This window comes from Desmodus rotundus, chromosome 1 (genome assembly GCF_022682495.2).
Source record: "Desmodus rotundus isolate HL8 chromosome 1, HLdesRot8A.1, whole genome shotgun sequence".
Taxonomy (NCBI): Eukaryota; Metazoa; Chordata; class Mammalia; order Chiroptera; family Phyllostomidae; genus Desmodus; species Desmodus rotundus.
In genome coordinates, this window is record NC_071387.1 from 124,394,792 (window position 1) to 124,420,442 (window position 25,651).

Consider the following 25,651-nt stretch of genomic DNA (forward strand, 5'->3'; position numbering starts at 1 on the left):
AGAGTACAGGGTTCTACTCCCAGAGTTTGTGATGTAAGAGGTCTGGAGTAGGTTCTGAGAATTTGCGCTTCTACAAGTTCCCACATGATGCTGACATTATTAGTCCAGAGACCACATTTAAGAATCTCTGGTAGAGACCAAGACAATGTTCAAAACCAACCTCAGGCATCGTAACTATAGGGCCCCTATAGTCCCTGCTAAGTAGACATTTTTAGCAAAGCTAAACCTGAGCTGGGAATGAGAACCATTGCACTAACCTGACCCACTTCACAACACTAAGCAAGGCATTTTGTATTTCAATTACTTTGTAAAATAATAATAATCAAACCTTCGGCCAAACCCATGAACTATTGTGAAGCATAATGTTTTTCTCTAACATAAATATAAGTTTTCTCAAGAGGTTAGTAAATAAATAACAATCTATTTCCAAAGAGAGGTGGTGCTGGAAGAGGTCCAGGCATTTAAGCACCTCCAGAGAAGGAAGGTGGAGCACACCAAAGCCTTCAAGAACCAAGGTGTGTCAGGAAGCTGCTGGGTGCCGGGTGGGAAATAAGAGAAGCAGGAGGTGGGAGAAACGAGGCGAGAGAAACTGGTAACTATTTCACTTACTGCAATTTCCCCTTCATTTGGCCTTAAAAGGGGGCCCAGTAACTTTTGCACATTCTTTAAAATTGGAATAGAGCCAAGTAGAGTCCCTGCTCTAGGACGGACTTGTGGTCACTTAGGTCCCATTGCCTGGCTCTGTTCCAGACAGATAAAATGTATGGCCTCCAGGGACACCCAGGATTTTGAGAAAGCCATGGTTTGCAAATCATGTAACAATATGACGATAGCACCAAACAGGTTATGATCAAGTACTTGAACCTCGGGCACACTTAGTGTCAGTGGAAGCCACAGATTATCAAGTAGAGGGACTTCAAGGATGAAGCATCAACACTGAGCCCTGGGTCCCCAAGGCCCCAAGGCAAAAGAATTTAACAAAAGATAATGACTGAAAAGTTATCACTAGTCAAACACTCTCCAAAACAGAAGATTAATAATGCTCTTGAGCACCTTGGGTAGAGCCCGCTCTTGCTGTCTGGCAGTTTTATCCTTATTAATTATAACTAGCATACTATGCAATTTTACATACACAAGTAGCTACAAATGACTGACTTTGTTTTTGAAGAAGAGGAAATGCTGTATACAGTACAACATAATTCTTTTGAGAAGCTCAGAATACTTTCAACTGTTTCCTTATCTGTATCCCTTGGAGGATTGGGGCAAATATTAATTAAATAAAAACATTTTCAAAGCTTTTAAAGGGAGGGGCCTTTGACCCCCTTTTCAAACACTCATGTATTATAAATAATATCTTTGCTTTTTCAAATTCATTTTATTCCTCTTCATATCAGTATATTTTTTACGATACCAATTAGGATTTGGTTAACCTAGTGTGTGTTCAGAAAAATAAAATAACCAGAACTTGGAAATAGGGCAAAAAAGAAGTTTTATAATTTTTAAAAATGTTATAGTAGGGCATCTTCTAATAAGAATGCCTAAGGGTTATATGATTCTCTCAGGGAATTTAATTTTGATTTACTATTCACAGTTGATGAGGGCTCATGGCTTATAACTCTGTACAGTTAGGGGTTGATTTGTAGAAAATGAACCAGGCATGGTTGTTTTCCTATTTTATAGCAAAGATATCCCCTAGAGATTATTGCATACTGTCCTTTAGAATATTGATGAGTTTTATTTTGTTTGGGGGGATTTTTGTAATTTTTTTGCAATTATTTTATTGTTGTTTAGTTACAGTTGTCCCGCCTTTTCCCCATTGCTCTCCCCTGCACTGCCCCCCATCCCACAGTCAGTCCCCTCCCCGTTGTCCCTGCCCAGGAGCCCTTACTCGTGTTCCTTGGCTTGCCCCTTCCCTTTCCATCAGACTAAGCAGTCTTGTCCCACAGTTACTTTTCTACTTAACTTATAAGTCTGAATTTCTTATACCATCACTGAATCACCTTTGTCATTGATTAAAATTTTGACACATGTTAACTACTTGTATGAGTGTTATTTTTCTATCATCTATTATAAATTTTTATTATTTTATTTTATATTAAATATTATTTTGTATTAGTTTCATGTCTATACACAGTGGTTAGACAGTCATATAATATACTTAACAAAGTGTGTACTTATACACAGTTATACACAATTATTAACCGTATTTGCTATGCTGTATCTTTAACAATTTTAGAATTGTACATGTTCATGTACATTGAATGAAACCATGTTCAAATCTTTTACATTTTTTCCATATCTCATTTTAAACTTGACTGGGAGGCAGTGGCTTGAATAAAGCTTAAATGAGTGCAGTAAGGTCAGCAAGTACATCATGGGTGTCAGGGACGAGACTTGTGTGTCTTGTTACTTTATCCAGGGATCTGAAAATGATAAGGTATCAATGAGTATTTTTTATGTAGAAATTTAAGAAGTCTTAGATAAGTTAAATCAACTAAATTGCTCCCTTACAACAGACCTATACTTTGTCTCACTGCATTTGTAGCTTGGATCAACAAACATTGTGATTCATAGTGAAAAACAAACAAAAAAGGAATAAGGCATAGTCCGTGCCCACGTACACCTTACAGTTCAGTCCATTCACTGATTTACCTTGTGTGCATTTGTGAAGCGCCTCCTGAGTACCCACCCTTGCTTGATATAAGCAGTAAACAGATTTTCCACTTTTCACTGAGCATATTTTTCTGATATTTGGGAATAAGAAATAAAATTAGATGCATAAAAAAGCAGGTGTTTATATGTGTTACGAAAAAAATTTAAATGAGTAAGAGAGTAAGAATTACGGAAGCTGCCATTTTGTGTGGGTGGGTGTGTATATATGGTGGAGGGGGATATCTCTGAGAAACTCTACATTTGAACAAGGAACAGAATGAAGTGAGAGGATAGTGTTCTTAATTTACATTGGCCCAAAACAAATGATGCTATAAATATTCATTGTCTATCTTACAAAACATTTTAAGAAAATATTTAATATATGTAAACTCCTGCAAAGTGACGAGTGAGAGATAAATAATCAACTCAAAATAGAATTTCTATTATAATGTTATCTATAAATTGATTCTAAAAGTTAAAAACAAAATTAATTTTGTCTTTTTGAACTATATAAATGCAGTTAACTACACAGCAAAAAATAATAGAATCTTTGTTTTCCATTTCAGAGTCTCTTTGATTCCTAGCATCAAAGGCAAAGTAATTACCTTTACTTATTTTCCTCCAGTTCTTCAAAATTATGTCAAAATTTATTTTGCTTATATTGTTATTAGCAGTCCTTAAACTTGACCTCACATTGGAATCACCTGGGAAATTTTAAATACGTGTAAGTTGCCTGGATCCCAACATCATATTCTGATGCAACTGGTCTGGGCTGTAGCCTAAGCATCAGGCTTTTGATGGCTCCCCATGTGACCCTAACAGGCCGCCAAAGCTGAGAAGCACTCCTATAAACCATAACTTTACTAGGCAGTCTCCTCCTCTGCCTACCCCCCGCCACATCCACCCAGAGTTTCTAGTCTTGCTTTCTATTTGCCGTTAGAAGAGCCACACCTGCTCATCGTGTATTAATAACACCAACTAACTCTTACTAGACCTTCCTATTGGCAAATTCAATTTTATTCTTTATATCTGAAGACTTTTTTTTCCTTAGAGCTCACAGATTTCCTGCTGTAATTTGAACTCATCACTTTCTTGACCAATTCATTGCTCTCATCCTAGAACTTGTTTTCATCAAACTCTTGGTTTAGTTCCATTTCATTCAAGTCACACATTCTTCTCCTGGTTTTGCCTTTGTTTTGCTGAAATATACCTTAAATGTATATGGGCATATTTTTTGAGTCCTTATAAATCTGAAAATATGTTACTTATAGCTTCATACTTGATTCAGCTGTTTATAGAATTTTAGATTCAAAACTACTTTCTTTGAAAATTTTCCATTGTATTCTAGCACTTAATGCTACTGATGAATGCATTTCTTTGCTCCTGCTTCATTGATTCATTTATTCCTAAAACAATTTTAACCATATTTTCCATATCTTTGATTTTTATGTTATATTCTTCATGTTTGATTATCTTTACCTTTGCTAAATCTTCTACTGAATATCATAATTTTTAATTTCCATGGTTTTAATGATTTTCTTAATGTCTCTTTCACTTTACATCCTGTTCATGTTTTGTGGGCACAAGTTCATTGAGATGCTCTGAGGATATTTTTCTTCCTCTTCTGTCCTCTGAATTTTCATTTCTCCTCTTGGGATCAGATTTGTTTGTTTCCTTTTTTACAATGCTGGTTTTCTTCAAGTATCTGGTGATCTATCACCATCCTGTGTAGGTTTGAGACAAGAGGTAGGACAGTTCCCTGAGACTTCTGAGTACTTGAGCACAGCTTGACTTGCAGGATTTATTTTCCTCCAAATGGATGAGCAGTTTTCCACTAGGTCGGGACTTCCCAAATGTCAGAATAAGAAGGGCATCACTTTGGAGACTAACACCCACCCCTGTAGTTCCAGTCCTCTTTGACTCGTTAACTTAATTTCCTTAGAAAAAAATATTTCCTTTTTACAGGAAGGTATATATCAGGGTGCTAATAAGCTAGTATGAAAGAGGAGGCAAGAGAGGAGCTAGATCTCCAAAGTTCCATGGATAGACTTTCAATTAATCACCATTTTAGCCTCTTCCCCCACTACTCTCTGAACCTAAATCTGGAGCTTTTGAGAATGCTGCAAGGAGAGAACATCTGCCTCCCCTCTCTCTGGGTGTTCTGTTGGGTACACTGGACTGTGACTCTCTCCTCTCTGTTTGATTTTTTTAAAGAACTAGCATTTGATTTCTGACTGACAGAAATTTGTTGAAATCTGTCATCCACTAATAACCTCCCTCCATAATTTATTCATTGGTTTGGATTTATTATTCCTTTTGTTTTCACTGCTATTATATTAATTAGGCTTTAGATGAAGGGAGACCAGTAAATATGCTTATTGTGCCACCTGGAGTCAGAGAATCTAGGTTTCATTCTTAACATTACATGTTATAATTTAAATTTGACCTGAAGATTGTTTTTGATAGTAAGTAGAGGATTCATCTACAAATGACAAATTGACATCCAGGGTTATAACTATAATGTAAGACCTACAACCATAAAACACCTAGAAGAAAAATGGGTGCTAAATTATTTGACGTCAGTCTTAGTAATATCATTTTGGATATGTCTCCTTGAGCAAGGGAAACTAAAGAAAAAACAAAAAATAGGACTTCCTCAAAATAAAAAGCTTCTGCACAGCAAAGAAAATCATCAACAAAACAAAAGACAACTTACTGAATGGGAGAATATATTCCCAAATGATATACCTAATAAGTCATTGATGTCCAAATATATAACAAACTCATAAAATTTAATAACAAAAACATAAACAATCTGACCAAGAAATGGGCAGAGGGCATGAAGAGACATTTCTCTGAAGAAAACATACAAATGGCTAACAGGCATATGAAAAAGATGCTCAACATCACAAATAATCATGGAAACACAAATCAAAACCACAATGAGATATCTCTTCATTCCAATCAGAATGACTAATATCACATAGTCAACAAATAACCTGTGTTGCCAACGATGTGGAGAAAAGGGAACCCTACTGCACTGTTGGTCGGAATGCAGATGGGTGCAGCCACTATGGAAAACAATGTGGAAATGTTTCAAGAACTAAAAATAGTTTTACCCTACAACCCAGAAATTCCACTTCTTGGTATTTATCCAAAGAAAATGAAAACATTAATTAAAAAAGATTTATGAAACCCTATGTTCATTGCAGTATCATTTACAGTAGCCAAGGTGTGAAAGCAACATAGGTGTCCATTAATAAATGAAAGCCTAAAGAAGATGGTACAGACTTCCAGCCAAGATGGAGGTGTAGGTAGATACGCTTTGCTTCCTTGCACAACCAAAAGAAGGACAACAATGAATTTAAGAACAAAAAACAACCAGAACTGCCAGAAAATTGAACTGTATGGAGGTCCAACAACCAAGGAGTTAAAGACGAAACATTCATCCAGACTGGTAGGAGGGTTGGAGACATGCAGCCCGGGCAGAGAGGACTCTTGGCAAGGCCGCAGATGTGGCAGTCCCACATTCACATATGGATAAACCAGGAGGAACAACTGGGGAGTGAGACAGACCACTCAACCCAGGGTTCCAGCACAGGGAAATAATGCCTCAAAACCTCTGGTTGTAAAAACCTGTGGGGGTTTCAGTGGAACAGAAAACTGCCAGTATCATAGGAGAGTTCATTGCAGAGACCCAACAGGTCCTAGAATGTACAAACCCACTCACCCAGTAATTAGCACCAGAAGGGCCCAATTTGCTTTTGGGTATGGAGGGAAGTGACTGGAAGCAGGGCAAGAGCTGAGAAAGTGGCATTGTTCCCTCTCTGACTCCTCCCCCACAGCCACAACAAAGCAATGTGGGTTGCCCTACCCTGGCTAATACCTAAGCCTCCACCCCTTACAATGTAACAGGTGTGCCAATATAAAGAAATATGGCCCAAATAGAAGAACAGATCAAAACTCCAGAAAAAGAACTAAGTGATAAGGAGATAGACAACCTATCTGATGCAGAGTTCAAAACACTGGTAATCAGGATGCTTACAGAAATGATTGAGTTTGGTCACAAAATAGAGGAAGAAATGAAGGCTATGCAAAGTGAAATAAAAAAAATATATACAGGGAACCAACAGTGAAGGGAAGGAAACCAGTACTCAAATCAATGATTTGGAGCAGAAGGAAGAAATAAACATCTGCCTAGAACAGATGAAGAAACAAGAATGCAAAAAAATGAGGAGAGGCTTAGGAACTTCAGGGACAACTTTAAACATTACAACATCTGAATCATAGGGGTGCCGGAAGGAGAACAGGAAGAACAAGAAATTGAAAACTTACTTGAAAAAATAATGAAGGAAAACTTCCCCAATCTGGCAAAGGAAATAGATTTCCAGGAAGTACAGGAAACTCAGAGAGTCCCAAAGAGAATGGACCCAAGGAGGAACACACCAAGGCACATCATAATTACATTACCCAAGATTAAAGATAAGGAGAGAATCTTAAAAGCCGCAAAAGGAAAGGAGGCAGTTACTTACAAAGGAGTTTCCATAAGACTATCATCTGATTTCTTAAAAGAAACCTTACTGGAAAGACGGGGCTGGAAAGAAGTATTCAAAGTCGTGGGAAGCAAGGACCTACATCCAAGATTACTGTATCCGGCAAAGCTCTCATTTAGAATGGAAGGGCAGATAAAGTGCTTCCCAGATAAGGTCAAGTTAAAGGAGTTCATCACCAAGGCCTTATAATATAAAATGTTAAAGAGACTTATCTAAGAAAAAGATCAAAACTATGAACAGTAAAATGACAACAAACCCATAACTATCAACAACTGAACCTAAAAAACAAAAAAACGAACTGAGCAAACCACTATAAAAGGAACAGAATCACAGAAATGGAGATCACATGGAGGGTTATCAGCAGGGAGGAGGAGAATAAGGGAGAAGGTACAGGGAAAAAGAAGCATAATTATCTATTCTGTAATAGACAGGGAGAGGTTAAGAATACTACAGAAAATGGAGAAGCCAAACTTACATGTAGCCATGAACATTAACTAAGGCGGGTGGGGGGGTGGCGTTGGGGGTGGATGCTGATGGGAGGGGGAGTGCAGGGTGGAGGGGGGAGGAAGGGGAGAAAAAAAATAGGACAACTGTAATAGTGTAATCAATAAAATATACTTAAAAGTAAAGATGTGGTACATATATATTCAATGGAATATTAGCCTTCAATTTAAAAAAAGCAGTAAAATCGTGGTATTTGTGAAACATGGATGGAACTAGAGGGTATTATGCTAAGTGAAATAACGCAGACAGAGAAAGACAAATCATATGGTTTCGCTTATATATGGAATCTAAAAAAAAATGAGCAAACAAAACAAAACAAAGACAGGCTTATAGAAACAGAGATTAAACTGATAGTTGCCAGAGGGAGGGTGTTGGGAGTATGGGTGAAAAAGGTGAAGGGGAATATAGTTAATAATATGGTGATAAACTTTCCCAGTGACAGATGACTTCTAGATTTACTGTGGTGATTACATTGTAAGGTATATAAATGTCAAATCACTATATTGTATGCCTGAGATAAATATAATATTAAATAACAACTATAATTAAATTTTAGAAAATAATAATAAAATAAATATAAATTATATCAGTGCTGGATAAATGCTGTTCTGGAAAAAAAAAGTAAATAAAGGACATCTCGTGTATCAGTTTTAATGTGACCCTTTCCTACACCAGCGGTTGTCACCCATGTAGTTGGGCAGTATCTTGTGGGAGGTGGCTGGACCTCAGTCTTCAGTATTTTTAAAAGCTCCCGGGTGATTGTAACATGCAGCCACACAGGAAGACTACTCTCTAAAATACAGAATGTCAACACTCACATCACTTTAAAAAGCGCAGTTCTAAACCTTAACCCCTAATATAATGCAAGTGAAATGAGGTGGAGGTTAAAGCTATGTTATTTAAAGTAGTATTTACCACACTTGCCTGTCACAGAAACACCTGGGGCAGTTTTTGAAAAATATCAATTTCCAGGGTCCTCTCCTAATTCAGAGGGCACTCGGATTCAGCCCAGACTCAGTAGGTCTGGGGTAAGGACAAAGAACGCATTCTAACATGTACCCCAGCTGATCCATATGGTCATAGACGTACAGGAAATATGAAGTTTGCAGTCTGATAAAGACATACATGTGAAGGGAGTCTGAACTACAGTGTTACAGTCATAGGCATGTGAGAGTTCCCATGTAAGACTTCCCAGTGGAAGTCTTGACACCATCTTGGATCAGAGAAGCACGTATAGTGAGATTATGGAAGCATCCTTAGAGGCACTGATGTTTGGGTAGTGAGATCATAAACCTGTCCACCAGGCTGGCAAACAGCTGTCAGCAGCACGTAAAGGAAGTCGCACTGGAGAGTGCAGCCAACCGTGATCTTAGCACCATTTGGCCTTGTCCCCATCCTGGGTACGGGAATCACTTTGACAAGCCTCTCCTCACCTTCTAGTTGCTTCATCCTCAACACTATCTCAGCACCTTAGGTTTAGTTCTCAGATGTATACCTAAGTATGAGGTCCACGGCTTTTATTTAACCATTGGCCCAGGGAATCACTTTCCTTCTGGACATCAATGAGGGATGTCAAAGCAGGTACTGCTCATGGTCAGCAAACTATAACCAACTGATTGTTTCTATAAACAAAGTTTTATTGGAACACAGCATGCCCATTCATTTACATATTTGTGGGTGCTTTGCAACTGCAGGGTCAGAATCAAGAACTTGCAACAGAAGCCCTGTAGTCTACAAAGCGGAAAGTATTTACTATGTAGGCCTGTACAGAAGAAGTTGGCCAGCCTACTGTTAAAGTGACTGCAACTGTGTCGACAAAACACAAAGCACATTTTGGAATAGTGAGAGGCAGAGTCCTAAACACAGCAGGCATCTGAAACTACTTTTACCCTGGGGCTTTTCAGTTTGAGACTATAAATTATTATTTGTTTTGCTTTTGTTTCTTTACTTTGTTTTTACTTAACAAGCAACTGGAGTTGGATTTTCCTTTACTTACAACAAACATAATCCTGACTAATACCAATTATGAAAATGAAAAATAGAAACAGAAAAGAAAAATAAGATAACTGAGATCTGTGCAGTAAGAATTTAAACAACTGCCGGACTTTGAGTGACAGTGAAGAACTAAGTGATGTTTTGCAACAAACTTAAATACTTCTCCCTAAAAGTGGCAAAGGGCTTGTAGAAACAAAGACAGGCAAATAAGAGAAGGATTTCTACTGAGACCAAGGCAGAGACAACATGTTGGTTACCCCTTGTGTGATTAGGTGAAGAGTTGGGGTTAATGGCACATGCACTTACCACACCCTACATAATAGTGTTTCATATTTTGCTTTTATTAGCTGCTAGTTAAGTCAACCTAGCTATACAACAGTTCAACTTGTTAGTTTAATTCTGAAATGTCTCATGTTCATCTATAACTCCCTACTTTCTAGCAGAGGGTCTGCTTAGATTCTCAGTAAATGAAACAAATGAGTCTGAATCAGCCGACCCAACATCATGCAGGCTAAGGTGGTATGAAACAGGAACTTAAAGAATTAGTTCTCTCAGAATGCATTCATATCCGGAAAAAAAAAAACCCGGTCCATTAAACACATTTCACCTTTTCCAAATGGATAAATCTCCCTAAAATGCCCAGTCTCTTATAAATTCTTAATAGTAATGACTTAAACTGACCAAAGCTCTTTGCAACCATGGTCATATTATTCATAATTCTTTATAATTTTTATAGCTGAGTGTTGATGACTTTTAACATTATGAAAACGTAATAGGCATAAGACCTGGTGAGCTTGAGTTCATTTTCTGTTCACCGTCTTCTCTTGGAAGATATATGTACATCTTGGATGTGTCGAGAGGGGTGGGCCAAATTGTGTAAAACCAATAATGTTCCCTATTATCTGCTCACGAATATACAGAACCCTTGTCTATGCAGAGGAAGAACTCTCTGTGTTCCAGATTTAACTTGTAAAAAAGATGTTTCTGTGAGTCTAGAGCTTAACCTCTTAGTTTCCATTAGGATAAAACTTGCTTTAAGGAAGCCCTCTTCAAGTCCTTAATTGAGAAGCAGCAGCTTTGGTTCAGATTTGCCCTAAGAGTTGGAGATTCTTCATTTAACTGATAACAAAAGGGGATATAGACCACCCTGCTCAACACAAATCTCACATTAAGATTGGAGAATAAGATAGGTAGTTAATCTTTCAAAGCTCCAAATATGACTAAAGTTAATCAACTGAAGCATTTACATTTTACTGAAGTGTTTCTTATTAAGAAACTTCCTCCTAAGCTCACCATGCACCTGGCTTACACCTTGTTTTCTATTGATAACAATTAAAGATAAATTCTTAAGAGAGGTCATGATGTCAGTATTAGTTATCTATAGCTGCACAACACATATTTCAGTGGCTTAAAACAGCAATATTGATTACATCACAGAATGTCAGGAATTCAAGCACAGCTTGATTGGGTCCTTGGGCTCTGGGTTCTCACAAGGCTGCAATCAAGGAGCTAGCTAGAGTTGTTGTCATGTTAAAGTCCAGCTGGGGAAAGGTCCTTTTCCAAGCTTGCTCACTTGGCTGTTCCAAGGTTCAGTTCCTCATGAGCTGTTGGACTGAGGGCTTCAGTTTCCCACCATCTAATAGCCAGAGGCCTCCGTCCTTGGTTCTTCACCATGAAGATCTCTCTCCAAAGGGCACTTACAACATAGCTACTGGTTTCATCAGAATGATGGAACAAAGGAATGAGAGGGAGAGGGAGGGGAAGTGTTCCTGAGATGGAAACCGGGTCTCTTACAACCTAATCCATCACTTTGTCATATTCTACTTGTTAGAAGCAAGCCACCAAGTCCCACCCACACTTAAGATGAGAGGCTCGCCCAGCGTGTGAGTATCAGCCAGTGGGGATCATTGGGAGTGGTCTTAGATGCCTGACTACCACAGTGTCCTTATGAATCAGCTGCCAAAGGGAACTAAAATCTTAAGGGAGAAAAGGGCTGAGTTTAAGGAGCTTATTTACTAGACTGACAGGAGTATCAAATGTTGTAAAAGAATTGTCCCATTCTTACTATGAGCAGCTACTTCAAACTTACTATTCACAAATCTCTTGAATCCACACCTCCACATTCTTGTTTAGTTCCTGACTCACAGAGAAAATGTTCCTTACAGAGACATTGTTCCTCCCTCGCAGAGAAAAGGAAAGCAATCAAATGAGATTTTCCAAACAATAGACTCTCCAAATAAAAATATGTGATTAGAGTTTTGCTCATACCTTCTTTTTATTCTGATTTCAAAGAAAGAGATATTCCTATTTGGTGATAATTCCTTGCTGATACAACCTTTCTTTTCTTTCTTCTTTTCTTCTTTCTCTGCTTTCTTTCTTGCTTATTTCTTTATTTAAAAATCTTTATTGTATTTTTCCATTACCATTTAGTCCCCTTATAGCCCCTCCCCCCCATCATCACCCACTGTACATCCTTTCTTTCTACTCAAGCTCTTCACTGTCCATTTCTTCCTTTTTCCTGTATCCTCAACAGAAGTCCCTCTGCTGCCTTCGGTCACATTTCTCTCAGTTTCTCCCAGTTTCTTTTATTGTCCTTTCCAGGAAATAATCGTTGCTTTCCAGATAACTGCTTACCTCCCACTCTCTCCTCAATATACTTGAATATGGTTAATATTTTTACCAACACATGAGCCCAAATCTTGTCAAAGTGATCTGCTTCTAGATAAAATCAAATGCCTCTTTTCAGGCCTACCTTAATTAGTTTTCTGTGTCATTTAGTATTTATGATTGTTCTCACCTTCCTGAGGTACTCTCAACCTGACATCCATAATATCACCTTCGTACGGTGTTGCCCTACCCGTCCGCCCAATCTTTCTCAACCTCTTGGCAGAGAATCAGTCTGAACCTGATCTTTTCATGCTCACTTTTTGATATCTAGGTCAGGAACACTTTTCTTTTTATTCTTTAAGGACCCTTAAGAAGATTTTGCCACTTTCCTCATTCTAATTATCAACTCCCAAAGTTTTATCTTCAGCACAAATTTCTCTCTCCTAAGCCTAACTACACAAGAAAAAATTCACTTGGTAATTTAAGTTCAATATCAAACAACTTCTCACCCCCCTCAACCGAATCTACAGCACCTAAGAGGCTCCTCCTCTTTAGGAGTCGAACTCCCTCCATTCTGCTAAAGAGTCAGAATCGTGGGTGAATCCTGATGCCTCCCTTTACACGGATGCCTCCAGACAATCAACCATCAAGTTTTGATGAAGAGAAAGAAACAAGTAGGTGACAGGTTAATTCTTACCCAGTATTTCATAGGCCTCACACTCTACATTTAATACAAATTGAATAAAAACTAGACTTGTAAAGAACTGAATGAAATTAGACATGTAAAGAAGTGACCTTAAATAAAATCTAGATAGCCCATGTAGAAGGCAGAGCAATGGCCCCGCAAAGATGTCCATGTCCTAATGCTCAGGATCTATAACTTTGCTATATTACGTGGCACGGGGGAAATAAAGTTCCAGATGCTAAGGGTGCTAATTAGATCATTTTAAAATAGGGAGATTTATCTTGGATTCTGTGGTTAGGCCCAATGTAATGACAAAGGTCCTTAATAGTAGAAGTGGGAGGAAGAAACGGAGTCAATGCCAAAGTCTACAGTGTGAGAAAGTCTAAACCAGCTGTTGCTGTTTTTGAAGATGAAGGGAGCTATGAGTCAAGAATGAGGACAGCCTTTAGAAGTTGTGAAGGCAAGAAATTAGATTCTCCCCTGGAGTCTCTGGAAAAAAACACAGCCCAGCCAACACCTGGATTTTTAGCCCACTGAGATGTTTTTCAGACTTCTGACCTCCAGAACTGTAAGATAATATATTCACACTGTTTTTAGTTTGTGGTAATGTGTTACATTGGTGTAAGAAACTAATACAACCTATTTGTATTTTGTAAATTTTTATTCTGCATATTAGAGTAAAGCAGAGATGAGCTGTTATTAAAATCAGAAATGAAAGTGAGGCCATTACTATCAATTCTACAAAAATAAAAAAGGATTATAAAAGAGAACCATGAACAATTTTATGCCAACCAGTTGGATAACCTAAATAAAATTTAAAAATTCCTAGGAACACAAAATATGAATAGACCTATACTTAGTAAAAAGATTGAACCAGTAATCAAAAATCTTCCAACAACTAAAAAAAGCCCTGGACCGGGTAGATTTACTGGTGAATTCTACCAAACAATTAAAGAAGAATTAACACCATTTCTTTTAAAACAGTTCCCCCAAATTAAGGAAGCATCACTTTCTAACTCATTTTATGAGGCTGCGTTAACCTGACACCAAAGAGAGACAGACACTGTAAGAGAAGATACAGACAGACAAGCCTTATAGCATTTGATGCAAAAGTCCTCAACAGAATACTAACAAACTGAATTCAGCAGCATATTAAAAGAACCATTTGAAACTTATCATAAACTTGTCTTCTCTACTGCTCTTATTTGACGTTGTACTGCAAGCCCTACTTAGCAACAAAAGGCAAGGAAAGGAAATTAGGGGTACACAGTTGGGAAGGAAGGAAGGAATCAAACTTTGGTTGCAAATGACAATAGTGTCTATATATAAAATTCCCCCAAACTGACCTAAAAAATCTTCCTGAAACTAAGCTACAAGGATAAAAGTCAATTACTTTTGCATAACGCTATGTACCAGCAATTAAAAACTAAAATTCAAAATTAAAAAAACCTTTTCATTTATAATAATACCCCCCCAAAAAAAATTCTTGCGTATAAGTCAAATAGTTATCTATTAGACTGCTAGGCATAAAAATAACAAAACTCCAATGAAAGAAATCAAAGATCTAAATACCACAATACAACTTGGCTAAAATAAGAATTAAGGAATTCCATTCCCTAAAATAGATAGGATCTCAATATGATCCTGACTATTTTTTCACAGGGTCTCAAGGATGTTTGATCTTTCTCTATTCTTGTACCAGTTCTTTCAGTCACCAAATTTCTCACAACATTTTGCAGTTAACATCCATTTGTATCTCTGATAAAACTACTGAAACATAATTTGAAATGACTGCTCATTTCAATTTGTATTTGTGTGAATATGCCTATCACACAACTATAATGTATGTGTATATAAACATGTATTTTTGTTTGGAGATAATAGCATATTTGATATACAAGATTTTTTTCTCTGCAGTGTCAAATCTACATTGGGCAGGTTTTCTTGTTTTTAAATCTATGTATACTGTGAACGTAGTAACTGTTAATGTCATAGGAATAATTGAAGTTACGTTTCTCTGCTTCTGTTGTACTTATTTTATCAATGGGATTCGACCATAATCAATGAAGTTCAGGTGTACCATGAGACAAGCAACAGTAAACAAAAACTGGCCCTTTTTCCCACTCCTCTAAAATTAGCCCCATGTAATTTTTAAATGCTATGAAGAAAACAAAAATAAAGTTGGGAAAACAACCAGAACTTGATATGCCATATGATAGTTATTAAGTGTAAAATACACTCTCACTTGTTACATAATAAAAATTATTTAACTATTTCAAAAAAGGAGGTCAGTAAGTCTGTTTCACTGGGGAAAATAATGCATGACATACACTTGTTACAGACCCAAAGACAGTGAGATAAAGCAGCCCCAAGACCTTCAGAAACATAGAGTGGCACAGGACTTATTCCCTATTCCAAAGGGCACTACTAGGAGATGAACCACAAAACTGGATATTTTGAACAGTATTAACAATGTCTCAAATTTGTACAAATCTAGTAGTTTTTTTTGTACAGAGTGAAAGTTTTTATAGAGCAATAGAAATGCTACCGGCTTAAGTGTCTTCATTAATTTAGAACCCCCAAAACAAAGAAAATTAGGAAAGAGCAAGCGTGAATTAGAAAAAATATAGTTTTCACATCTAATAAATTTTCAAGTAGTACATATGCCTTGACAATTTTTGGCCCTGGATCACGTGCAGAAACTATATACTTTTTAAGGAGTGATTAAAAAAATTCTCAAAGTGCTTTATTGGCTTCATGTCATTTTTTGTACAGTCGCAAATAATGAACTCCATTCTTGACAGAAAGAGGCCACATGTATTCAAGTGCCAGTCACTTTCCTAGTCAATTATGTCATCCTTTGCATTGCCTTCTCTTAATGAAATGAGTTGAGGGGGCTGGGAAAATCTTAAAGTGGTGTTTTTAACTGTTCAAATTACAAGACAGCATATTGTAATAAAGTACATCCACATTTGCTAAAGATATTATCAAATGTGAAATAACAGTAGCATTTACTTGTCAACACTAAAATGTAATTCCAAGTTTTTTTTTTTCCAAGTCCTGAAATAGTTCAGAATCTCACTAACTCAATCCAGTGAAGGTCTTAATAGCTGGAATTAGCCATGCAGATTTCCATATCTCCATAGAGACTACAGAATAATCACTTTTATATATAAATACATTTAGTGTAACTACCCTAGAGACCACAGTGACTGCTGCAGTTATTAATGAAGCTGCACTTAATTTGATGCTCATCCAAATTACCCTCTAGGAAAAATTCAAAAGTCTGAACACAATCTGAGCTCAGACTCTGAGTATGCCATATTTGATAAAACTAGGATAAAACTAATAAAATTGCTTGCTTTTAAAATGGTGGCTGTTTTTCTGGTTAGGATGTAAAATATGCAAGGGTTATGCTCCCCTCCAAAGGATAGTCTGTACTTTGTTGTATGTTTCCTGAATCTCCTAAGGTCCAAGTCTCTAGGGTCATTGGCTAGTCTTTACCATAATCCAGTCAACGCAAAGACCAAATAAACAGGGAAAGTCCATGTGAGGATGGCTGACTGTTGCCAGGGCAGAAATTTGACTGCATTGTCACCACTGTGCTTTTGTCACTTGAAACACTCCCAGTATACACATACCTTTTAATTTGGTTGTGCCTTGTAGTAAACTTAGAAAGTGTGGTTGGCTAAGTCTTAACATATGAATTGCTGGTTTGTAGGCTGACGGTACCTCAGGACACCCCCTGAAGACTGTGCTAGGACTCCTAATGATTCACCAAGGAAATGTGACTATGGTAGTATTCTTTATATCACCAGCTCCACAGAACTTTTCAGTTAGTGTGTAAAAATCACACAACTTTCTTTATCCTGACAATCTTTCAGCCCAGACCAGGATGTGTTTCCAGTGTCTGCCGTGCCATCCTTATCCCAGTCTGGCCTATCCTATTTCCACAGCCTGATAAGTCAGTAGCTAATTTCCTCTTCTCTTTTGTGTTTTCTGCCATTGCTTGGCCTCCATTTCCTATCTGCCAATAAAAACCTACAGTAAAGATATACTTTTGATCAGTTTCTATTTTGACAAACCCATCTACCTTTGAATGTTGCCTTAAATCAGAATAACATGTCAAATACAGCAGGTAGGTTGATAAAAGCAGAAACCAGTCAGGATTAACTTGAGAAACTTGCTTTTCCAAGCCTACCTACTCTAAAATTACAATTTCAGGTCCTGGGTGACGTAGTTGGAATTCACAGCGGAGATTACTAAATTACTTTGTTCCCAAACTGGCTAAATATCTGGCCCCAAAGAAAAAATATTTTACTGAACACAAATGAAACTTCCCTGGCTCTGAAAACCATGAAGCTAGTTTAAGGATCTGATTGAGCTGAGTTAGAGTTAAATTCAAAAGCTTGGATGAAAAAAGGAAGAAGAGTTAGCAGTTTCCCCTGGTAGAGTCTTCTTGAGGATCAGGGTTGATCACTTCTTAAATTGTCTCCTATTTGCCCATATGTAGAAGCTTCTTTCTCATTAGGAATTGGGTTTAGGAGCATCTGTAAAGTACAAAACCTCCCCTGCGCTAGCTCAGTAAAATGAAATACCAAATGCAGTTTTGCACTAAAGCGTTGTGTTGTGTGTGTTGGGTGATGCAATTTCTTTCAGTTGGAAGAATTAGGACTGTATTTATCTGTTTAGCATCCCATAGTCAAGTTTTTAATCCAGTAAGTTTTCCCATGATTTAATTTCAAGTAAACTGAACAAAGAAGTAAATATTCATTGTAGCTCAGGTTTATCATCTACCCACTGAAGACTGATGGCTCCTGCCAGGCCCTACACCATCCTGCAGAGAACACTCACCCCCTTGTCCACTTTCACAAGAAATCCAACCCACTGAGCATGTTGTGATGTTGTAGTCTTTGCAATTGTTGAATCACAGGAATATTTTAATTCAAATCTCTATTAATTAAGTAATTCTGTTTTCCCCTCGATTGAAGTCCTTACTCAGCCATGGATTTTCTTTTTCTTCTACAGACTTTCCATGTACAAAGTATCTAGCATTCCTCCCTTGCCCTTCATGTTTCCCTTGGGAAGTGACAGGCTTCCCCCTTATTATACAGAGCAATGGAACTCCGCTGCAGTTCCTACCTCCCAACATGGATATTGGAATTCATCACCAAATAACATGCAAATCAAAGAAACTCCAACTTTAAGACCCCCCCCTTCTCTGAGGACATTTTAGTGGTCCTCTGTTGCTGTTTCACTTGACCTTTGGTGTCTTATCACTGAATCGCATGTCCAGACCCCCAGAACGTTCAAAACATATCTTTTAAAAATCCTTAAAGTGCTCTGCTTAAGAGTATCCAGGAATCAATTTTCTCTATATCTTCATACATATTAAAAAAAAAAGAAAACCCTAAGTTGCTGTCTTTCAATCTTCTCAGCTAAGAAGGGAGTGTCACCACATTATTCTTGTCCTTTTCCTTTATAGCAAGTTTGTTGATGAAGATTTCATTCTCCTAAGAACTTATACTGAATTCAGAAGAAAATTCTGCTGCCTATATTCACCAATGCATTATCAATCTTCAGATGCAAAATAAACTTCTTTAGACCTCCCATGTATATCCCATGTCTTTTTTTTTAAGTTTTTTAAAAATGTTTAAATTTTTTTTTTTAATTTTTAGAGAGAGGAGAAAGGAAGAAGAAAGAAATAAAGAGAAACATCAATGTGTGGTTGCCTCTCACCTGCCCACTACTGGAGACCGGGCCAGCAACCCAGGCACGTGCCCTGACTGGGAATCAAGCTGGGGACCCTTTGGTTAGCAGGCCAGCATTCAGTCCACTGAGCCAAACCAGCCAAGACAAAGATTTTATTTTTATGTATTTCTAGAGAGAGGAGAAGAGAGTGAGAAAGAGAGGGAGAGAAACATCGATGTGCTAGAGATACATCAATTGGCTGTCTCTCGCATGCCTCTAACTGGGGACCCAGCTCGCAACCCAGGCATGTGCTCCAACCGGAATTGAACCAGCAATCTTTTGGTTTGCAGGCCGGTGCTCAGTCCACTGAGACACACCAGCCAGGGCCTATATCCCATTTCTATAGTCCTGAAAAGTCACAGAACAAAGCACCAAAAGTAGGGAGTGGATACAGAGCTTCCTTCCCTCATGTACATCAAATGCTGCTTCTTTTGAGATTCTGGTGAAAATCAGCACCCTATTCATTAAACTAATCTGTAGCAAAGCCTCACTCATACTATTGGGCCTCATTTACTGTACAGAGTGGTCACAGAACTAATTTTTACATCTGAGATATTCTCTAAACCTCTCAGAAAAATAAAAACACATCATATTTAAACATTATAAATAATTAAGCATTTAAAATGCCATTTTGTATGCTATCCCTCATGCACCAGTATCCATTTGTCACTTGAAAAATACAATTGTCCCTAACTGTCAATTTAGAATTAAATTTGATTACCAAATGACATTATCAATGACTTCTAATTAAAAACATAGCTTCTAATAATCCAACTGAGTACTTTATTCCTATGTCACCCAGTAAGAATGAGATTCATGACTTAGCTAAGTTGCTTAATTGTTCTTTATAAAAACATATGCCCCAGTTTATTAAACATAATTTAGAGTGATGTAACTTTTATAATTTTACATCATTTGATGGCTATCAGTAATAAAATGTACTGTAATTTAAATCAGAAGATAGTCATTAATCTTTAAAACAATGATCACTGACATTTAATAAAACTATATTACATGCAGATCATGACTTAATTCTACTTCCAATATTCCATACCACATCTGTTCTGCTACGTGCTTTCTCATCAAATAAACAAGAGAATCACGACTCCTTGGGACCGATGGCTGGTGTAGTAAAATTGGTAGGGTAGTGTAATTGCTATTCGTCATGATCTAGTAAATTACTATAAAATGGCTAGGTGATTTCAGTTACATATTCACATTAGGTAATTATCAATGATAAGAAATGTTAAACATGAAGAGAACGACTCAAGTCATTGGACTCAAACTTTTCTAAAATTTTGTGTCCTGTATTTAAGACTAGATCAATCATATTTCTGCCCAAATTGGCCTTACCTCCTGACTTCCTCATTTTTTAAAAAAATATGAGTACTGTTTTCCTAGTTATCCATGCTTGGCCCCTAAAAGTATTCTTTGAGTTCTTTCTTTTCTTGGCCTACTATATTCAATCCTTCTGATGCTCAAATGTCTTTTGCATTAAATATATATATATATTTACATATATAATATATATACACACATATGATCGATGTAAGGATACACACACATACGCAGGGTAGGGCAAAAGTAAGTTTACATTTGTGAATATATGAAAGACAGTTTATTCCTATATTATTATTTATTAATTATTATATCATTTTCACATGAAAAACTGCAAACCTACTTTTGTTCAACCTGTATATATATGATACCTCCTCAATTCTGCTTTCTGACACTTCAATCAAGTCTTCACTCCATTCACTTGGACATTCCAATCACTTCCCTTCTTACTTTTAAGCTCTCTGCTCTCCAATCCAAACTACACACATATATTCACCATCTCACTATAAAGCTCACATCCCTCCAATTTCCCAGACTTACAGCCCCTCATTGCTTATAAATGAAACCCACACTCAACTTAGCACTCAAAGCCCTATACAGTCCAAACCCAAACTTCTCCATATTGTGCAAGATGTAAGTCATAATAACTTTCCCTTAATCATGTTCTTTCTTTTCCTCTTTTCTACTTTTGTTCTTTGCCATCCTGTCTACATTTAATACTCCCTATGATTTTCTTTGACAATCTGTTCAAGTTTTTGCTCAGATTCTTTCTCATATGATAATACCTTTTAGAAGAGTTCTCTCCCATAAACTAGAAAGCTTTATGTTTGCATTCCATATGAAACATCATTGCTTTACCCCCATTGTTCATGTTAGATTATAGTGCCCCAAAGCTATTGACATCATCACATTCTTTTCTTCACCTAACACAGAGCATTGCATGTAGTCAGTAGTTCCACAGATGTATATAGATGACATGGATGAAATAATATTCTAGATATAAGTCAGAGGTTAGCAAACTATGCCTTGCAGGCCAAACATGGTCTCCTACCAGGTTTTCTAAACTAATATTTTGGGGATACAACCATGAGTACTAGTTTAGGTGCTGCCTGTAGCTGTTTTTGTAGTACAACAGCAAAGATAAGTAGCTGCAACAGAGATTCGATGGTCCACACAACCTGAAATATTTTTTTTTTCTAGAAAAAGCCCTATGCAGAAAAGTCTGCTGACCTCTGATATAATACATTGAAGGAAGGCAGGAAAATATAAGCTTCAGGTGTCTGAAGACATTCCACAAGGAGTGTGTACTTGTTGGGAACCGCCCTGCCTGGTTTCAGAAGCTGTAACCCCCCATGGCTAAGGCTGAGTCAGAGACCTTGGGACCATAAGCCATTAAGGAGACAAAGCTTATTTCCCTGGCAGGGGTGTCACCTCTGCCCACCTTACTTCACCCTGCTTGACCCTGAACCTGACCAGTTAGCCAATGACGGGTAAGATTCCTCAAGGGAGGGATGACCTAAGACAGGCATGGTCATGAAGAGGCCCTCAGGGAAGGACTTGGGGGCTATAGAAAAAGGGGGTGATGGGACCCTTGCCCCTCAGTTTTGACACAGCCTGAGTCCTCATTCTGTCTGCAAGAAGTCTCCTAATCTCTTGGCTGCCTTACTTCCCCTGCCTGCCTTAAACCTGAAACAATGACAGAGGGCAGTGCAGTCCTGTGCTGGAAAGGGGGATTCCCGGGCTGATCAGGCCTAAGAAAGAATGCAGAAAACCCTGTGAAACCTGCTTTGCTAAGAATGTCCTCAGTTTTCTGATAAGGGTCCAAGCATGAAATGAGTTTGTTTCCCAAAATTTTATAGCCCTTTAGCCAACTGACCCTGACTCAGAATAAGCTCTCAGAGTTCTTTGTATGTTATCTATTGTTTGATCCTTACTGCCTGACAATGATTGATGAGCTTTATCTGTATTTCTGTGCAAATTGAACCCAATAAAAGCTCATTGAGGAAAAGGCTCTTGGCCCTTCTCCTTTGAGAGATGGGCCACCTTTCCTCCCAAAGCAGGTCATGTCTTGGTAGACTTATTCTCATCTGTGGCAGCCGGGGGGTGGTGGGTGGGTGGGGAGCCCTGCGGGCGGAGCCCCCCCACATGTACATACCTATTTAAAGGTGCTTTCATTGAAACACCCTAGATAACCTTCTGCAGTCACTGTGTAGGACATCTGCTGATCTTGACATATGGCCAATGACAAGCAACAGCTGCCATTCAGTCAGAGCTAACCTATCAGTTTCACCGACATAAGACATGAGCTAAGAAGAAGGTGAAAAGCAGTCCCAACAATGATGGCAAATGTCCCAATTAACCATTAGAAGCCCTTTTCATGAGAAAATTCTTCTCCATATGAGAAAGGAGTAATTCACCTGACTCGTTTTGTCAAAGTAAAAGTGATTTTGGCAATTTCAAAAAAATTTTTGTCTTCTCTAAGTAAAGAATTTTAAATACTATTTTTTACATGGAAACTGAAATAATTATTTTTGTAGTTTTATATCCATAGTTCTTCAAGTGTATCAGTGTGTTCATATGCATATTTATGCATATATCTTGTTAAGTATTTTCATTTCAAATCTAAAAATTTATGGGCTTACATATATATATTCCAATTTAAATTCTGGGTAAAAATGGCACAGGTTCTTTTGGATTATTTTAGCTGTACGAGTTTGATATTCATGTATTTATTCAGTGAACATTCCTTAGGAGCTAGCCTGTTCCAGGCATCATGGAAATAGTACGGCTTAGCAAAAAGAGCACCAGATTTCTAGCAGTCAGAACAGGTTCAAATTACACCTCCATAAACTGAGTGAATATAGATAGCTTATTTAATGTCTTTGAGACAAAATTAAGTTTCTTGTCTAAACGTGGAACATGATATACTTTGCTGAGAGTGTTCTAAGAATTACGTGTTGGAGCTGTGTTAGTGTGCCTGGCATGTATCCATGTCAGGCTCTACCTTCTCCTGGGAGGTAGCCTTCTGTGCTGAATATCCAATCTAGACCACTTATAACCACCTCACCCTCCTGGTAAATTTCAAGGGTTAGGCGTTTATCCTAAGCCACGACAGTCCTTCTTAGGAATTTTACAACTACAGCTAGGGTGAATGTCTCTTTGCCTCTGAGATCATGAAAATGGAAGAGAGCAAATCCAGAGATTCTGGTAAAAATGATCCACCAAGTAGAGAAAGACTCTGTTGCAGGAAAGATTGAAGCTAATACAATTGCTGGTTGGAGAGAGGCTGACTTCCCTCTGTTCCAGTAGCTAGGTCACTAGGGCTGTCCCAAAGCCCTTCCAATATACCACTTTCCTGCTAAAGCTGCATTCTTTGTAATTAGAACCCTAACTAATACCATATAAAAATGCTTACCAAAGCACAAAGTAAGTGCACAACAAATGTTAGTTACCTTATTCTACTTCTGATCACCTGGGATAAGAGAATGAATAGTATATGGTCCTTGACTTCAAGATGTCTCCAGTTGAGTGTCTTCAATTTTTAGACAACAGGGACCTCATTTTTCTTGTTTATTCCTAACACCTGGAGCAGTGTTTGACACATAGTAGGCAAACAATAAATCTTTACTGAATGAACAAAGAATTAATTAAATAACTATAGTACTGACATAATAATTAGTATTATAACTGACACATAAACACCTTTTTAAAAAATCAAGAGGAAACTTACCTAACAAGGTTTTTGCAAGGATTGTAGATAAACAGGAAATTATTGAAATTGCTGTTGTTGTTGATATAACAGGCATTAGTTGCCCCACGATATTCAGAGAACTAGAAATGCCAATGTTGTCCATCTTTCAAAAGTAGAGCAAACCTGGCTCTCGTAGCCACCTCACCAAGATGGTCACAAGGCCCAAAGTCAGGCATTATATGGGCCTCTTTCCCTGTCCATCAAATTGAATGGAATGCCTGGCGAATTAAAAGAGGTGGGCCCTGGCCACAGTGTCACTGCATTACTTAAGGTCCTGCTATGCATTGCCTCTCACCTGGTCTCACCCATCACCATCTCCCAGACACTATCTGAGTCATTGCCACAATGCCCACTCAGCAACCCCTTTCAAGTTGTGTCAAAAGTATTTCTGGGTTTGTCACATGATTTAATGGCCAGGTCTGTTCAAACACCTGCTCACCACGCCTGGTCATCTATCTCCAAGGAGCAGCATTCAGCTCAAGTTCTGATCTGCACCACCTGAATGATCCTGCAGAGTGTCCTCTCTCTGTTCTAACAGAAGCCACCTCCACGGAGGAACGCATTTTTTTTTCAACTTCCTATATTATCTTTTTTCTTCTCTTTCTTAGGTAGCACAAAGACAGATTTCCCAAGTATGACTTAGCCTGAACGTCATGGCCTGTTATCTCTACTTAGAACACACTGCCATACTTCATGAAGGAAAAATATTTCCTTTTAAAAAAGAAAAAAAATATATATATAGATAGATAGATAGATTGTGTTTCCACCAGTGGTCAAAAGAAACCCTTCCTCGGTCAAATTTTTCTGGCAGTTTTTTGTTTGTAAAATATTTCTCTTCTACATTAATCTGGTCCTTGTTATCAATGTGATAATTATAAGGATGATGATAAAATGAACTCACTAAAACTAAAAAAAAAAAAAAAAATTCAGACTCACTCACTTTTAGCTATATATACAGAAGAAGATTCCTACTGTGATACATTTTCCCCAGGAGAAATATTATTCTAAGGGGTAATAATAATTGTGAGCTTCAAATGATTAGAACAAGTTTTCTCTTATTACTTCAGAAAGTTTATGTCCTATTTAGGCATCACTAAGCATCATTAGTCTAAGCCTTCCCAAATAGATGGGAAGAAGGCTTGAACTTATCAAAATAAAGGATGCATGAGCAGAAAGCATTACATGTATACACAGAGGATCTGTATATTCCTTGTTCATTACAACCCTGACATAGTTGGGAGCTCTTGAATGTCATCCAGCTTTAAAACTTTTTAGCTGAAAGCTTCTTTAGCTAGAGGCTTAGCTGCCAACCCACTGTCAGTCCAACTATTTTTCATGTCAGCTGGTAATGAGCAATTAGTGACACATTAATCTGATATCACTCTCCCTCATCCTGACCCTTCACTAAGTTTCAATCGCATTAGATGAGCTGCTATTCCTAGGCTACCTGTGGTAACAGAAATTGAAGGCCTACAATGCACTGAAAGAGACCACAGCCTTTTGGGTCATAATTCATTAGGATCAAAAGAGGTATTAACATCAACAGATTTAATGCCTACTTCAAGAGAAAGATATTTCTGAGAAAGAGCCCTCCCCTTAGAGCTAGCAGAGGCACTTCCCCCAAGCAGGAAATATTGGCAACTGCCTCAATAGTTATAAATATAGGTAATCCATGATAACAGATTCCTATCTTTGAGGTGCAAAAAGTGCTTTTAAAATAGAAAAAAAAAAGAGCTCTGTGTCCAGATATATGGGATTCCCCCATATCAACCAAGAGATTGATAATCTTTCTTTTAAGGTAAAGTTTAACTTGCT